At 43.3% G+C, this 4,439-nt stretch overlaps 1 pseudogene; it reads right to left on the bottom strand.

Annotated features, from left to right (window-relative positions):
- LOC109475929 overlaps window positions 1-1,605 on the bottom strand; it is a 48,506-nt pseudogene extending 46,901 nt beyond the window's left edge.
- Window positions 1,606-4,439: the final 2,834 nt, after the last annotated feature.

The following is a 4,439-nucleotide window of genomic DNA, read 5'->3' as shown; positions in this document are numbered from 1 at the left end:
CTAGGCATTCTGTGTGTGCATGTATATATATATATATATTACCGCAAACTATCATGTTTCAGCTTACAACGAATTGAAAACAGGTTCAAGACATCATACCTTCTAAAAATCATGTTGACCGTCCGAACGTACAAATTATACATTTATTATGCAAATAACAGCCTATTTACATGAATTATCGGATATGACCATATTCTCAGCCAAATGACTCTCTTATCGGAAGAAATAAGGCTAGCGTAGCATTTCCTCACGAATTATGCAAAATGAGGTCCTAATTTGAATAAAGCATGATAAGCGATTCCAAATATGGCAAGTATCAAATTCCGATCAGTTACCACTATAGAATAATAGCATTTGCATTGATTATGCAAATAAAATCTTTATTTGCATTATCAATATTTACCAATAGGTTCCACATAATTGATATCTAATTTTGTGAATAATCATATTAGCTACCTAAATAATACAAATGACGACGACCCGTGGTTCTTGAGTTATCCTCCCTCGAAAATTTTTTAACACATCGTCCTGTAGTACCCATCATCATGTTGCTATAATTGTCAAATCCATGTCACATATTTTTCCCAGCACAAAATCCACGATTCTCGAATGTCGAGTTAGCGCAATATCATAACTGGACGTTCCGCTGCATTATCACAACAAACATACTGCAGGTAGCCCAAAATCTAGTCATGTCTATGTCGTATGGAGACCAACCCACCAAACCAAGTTAAATGACAATTCACCAAAAGCTTCTTGAGTTATCGTGCTAAACCACATACACACATACACACAAACACACACACACACTCACACAAACATACACACATCCATGTAAAAACACCTTCTTGGCGAAGGAAAAAGCCTTACGAATAGTTTGCTTGATAGCAGTGTGTGCAGAAAAACAGATGTGACATTCCATGGTGTCTGCAGGGAAGAAGAAGGGGTCTGCATCGCATACAGTGGTGGTCAGGGTTTCTACACTCCAGACTACCAGCCCATCACTGCTGACTCGAACAGGTACGTCTTGCTGTAGGCCCCGATAGGTGACGTCGGCACTGTAAAATGGACACATTGCCATATGAAAAGTTTCTATTCTTATTCTTTTATGTTACCTACAAAGAAAATCCGGCTGTCTGTCTACTACTGGGTATGAAAGTATTGTTTAGGGTGGCGTACAGGGAGGTTTATATGTAACTTGTCTTATGGCCACGGTTGCGAGAGGATGGGGGCTCGCTTTGACAGTTGATTAATAAGGTGACCGGCAGACCACATAACAGGAGGAGACGAGGGGATAAAATGGGATTGAAATTAGACAGAGATTAGATGTCGTGAAATTAGACAGAGATTAGATGTCGATATATAACTGTCCCATATATATCTTGGCTTGGCTTCGTAACCGAAGATTTCAGGGGCCTTTTCCTCTCCTGCTGCATGCCCGCTGGTGGCTGACAAGTCCGATTCTTGACAGGCATACTCGGCCACAGTGGCTGCAGGTAAGTGACGGGTCTGGTGTTGGAGCCGTGACGGTGCGGTTCTTCCTCTTACTGCGTTTCTCTTCGAGGGCAGTTCTGCGTCTCCTCTCGAAGGCAGAGACTGAGTCATGAACTGTATGTCGCCAGGCAGCTCGGTCAGTGGCAAGAGCTGACCACTGACTATGGTCGATGTTGCACGAAGACAGAGATTTCTTTAGACCACGATGGTCAAATTTGGGCCCAAATATTCCAACCTTTTAATCGAACCGAATTATGTTCTATATGACGTCATTCGAATCGAATCATGTTCGATATGACGTCAATCGAACCGAACGTTCGTTCGATCCTGGGTCACCTACGGTCATGTACAGTAAACCCGCGGCTTCATGCCCGTTTTTACATGGGTACCGCCTAACAGTAAAAAATCCACCTTTTCACGAATATTAACCAATTTCGGGACAGTACATCTTTGCCCTATTTTATAGTTGATATGTAACATGTAACGAAGCTACTGCCGCCATCGTGTGTGACCTTGACGATCGTAATTGTTGTTTACGGGGATATAAGTTACCCCCTGTACTTACTCACCCTGCCTGACATGCTTGCAAACATGGTATTTAAACCGCAACAAAAACAAATTCAAATTACCTCAAAAAAATTTTAACTTGTAGGCAAGACACAAATCTCGATCTGTGTCGGACGGATTTTTTAAAGATGGCAGCATTCTTGAATTATCGGCCTTGGAAGTTGAAAAAGTGCATTTTTTTGGCGAATTTTTCGGCCTTAGCAACACTTTAACTTTGAAATAAAGAAAACTGTCCGACTCAAATCTTAATTTTATTATACTGATCTCTAAAATGCAAAAATGTGGGGTTTTCTGAGAGATTTGGGGTCGGTTTAAATCAGTTGTTTGGTTATTGACGTCGATTGTTCTAGAATAAGCATTCGACGCGTTGAGAGTGATTTTACATACATTTAAGAATTGTAATAAAAACAACACCATATGAGGTATATGCAGTGCTGGTTTTATCACATTTGGACAAGGGAGTCCCCGTGAAACTGTTAATTATTGCTTAACAGAATGTTAACCGTGTGACTGGCTCCACGGAAGCCGCGCGTGGAACCCCGGTAACCTGATACCCCTCCGTAGAATTGGAAACTTTACCCTAGAAATTGACCGCCGTGGACAGTCCTTAAATCTCTTCTTTGGTGCTCCTCTGTTGCGCTGCCCGGTAGAAAGTTCGCCGTAGAGGACAATCATGGGCAGACCATGGCCCTCCATTCTAGAAACATGCCCTGCCCAGCGCAACTGTATTTTCAGCAACATGGCCTCGATGCTGAGAATCCCCGCTCGCTCCAGCACCTCAACATTAGTGACGTAGTCACTCCAGTGGATGTTGAGGATGGAACGGAGACAACGCTGGTGGAAACGTTCTAGAAGACGTAGGTGGTGTCTGTAGGTAACCCACGACTCTGAACCATACAGAAGGGTAGTCAGTACCACGGCTTTGTAGACGCTGATTTTGGTGTCTTTCTTCAGATGCTTGCTCTTCAGACACGACTGTGGAGTCTTCCAAACGCATTGTTTGCCTTTGCGAGTCTGTTGTCGACCTCCTTGTCAATCTTTGCGTCTGATGTGATGGTTCTCCCCAGGTAAGTGAACTGATGTACAGCCTTCAGTGGTTTCTCGCCAATCTTGATGCAGGTTGGGCGGTACTTTTTCAGGGGGACAGGCTGGTGGAGAACCTCTGTCTTCTTCAGGCTTACTTCGAGACCGAAGAGTTCAGATGCTTCTGCAAAGCAAGATGTTACACGCTGCATGGCGAACTCTGTGTGGGCTACAAGAGCAGCATCGTCAGCAAAGAGTAGCTCTCGGATGAGTTGCTCTAGGGTCTTGGTGTGGGCCTGAAGGCGCCGTAGGTTAAACGGGCTGCCGTCAGTAGGGTATTTTATGTAGATGTCGTCTTCATCTCCAAGATACTCTGTAGCTTGTTGGAGAATTATGCTGAAGAAGATGGTGAACAGGGTTGGTGCGAGTACATATCCCTGCTTCACCCCGTTGGTAATTGGGAAGTGCTCTGAGAGGTCGTTCACTGCACGAAATATGGGATTTACCAAATTTACGTGGGGTATGTAAATGTTTGGTAAATGTGACATATAATATTTACCCACAAATACCATATATTTACCCGGCAGATATGTGTAAATATCAGGTAAATACATGGTAAATGTATATTATGTGTAAATATTAGGTAAATACATGGTAAATGTATATACCACTCTGACGAGACTAAAAGTAAATTATTTATGTCAATCTTACTCTTAAGACCTTAACGAGGGGTCTTTTGTCCAAGATACATGTATGTATGTAATAAGCCTTAAAGACAGACAAACCCAGGATGAAACGCCCAGGATAAGCTCTTATCCGGGGATCCCATATAAAACCCCCAGATAAGCTCTTATCCGGGGGTCCCATATAAAACCCCCGGATAAGCTCTTATCTGGGGCTCCCATATAAAACCCCCGGATAAGCTCTTATCCGGGGCTCCCATATAAAAAGCCCCGGATAAGCTCTTATCCGGGGCTCCCATATAAATCCCCCGGATAAGCTCTTATCCGGGGCTTCCATATAGACCTTGTATAGAAGCCCCGTATAAGCTCTTATTCGGGGCTTCCATATAGACCTGGTATAGAAGCCCCGTATAAGCTCTTATTCGGGGCTTCCATATAGACCTTGTATAGAAGCCCCGTATAAGCTCTTATTCGGGGCTTCCATATAGACCTTGTATAGAAGCCCCGTATAAGCTCTTATTTGGGGCTTCCATATAGACCTGGTATAGAAGCCCCGAATAAGCTCTTATTCGGGGCTTCCATATAGACCTGGTATAGAAGCCCTGTATAAGCTCTTATTCGGGGCTTCCATATAGACCTAGTATAGAAGCCCCGTATAAGCTCTTATTCGGG

Source organism: Branchiostoma belcheri, unplaced genomic scaffold (genome assembly GCF_001625305.1).
Source record: "Branchiostoma belcheri isolate BF01 breed outbred unplaced genomic scaffold, Haploidv18h27 scaffold355, whole genome shotgun sequence".
NCBI lineage: Eukaryota > Metazoa > Chordata > Leptocardii > Amphioxiformes > Branchiostomatidae > Branchiostoma > Branchiostoma belcheri.
Note: the sequence above shows the minus strand (reverse complement) of the source record. Positions and strands in the feature narration are given on the sequence as shown.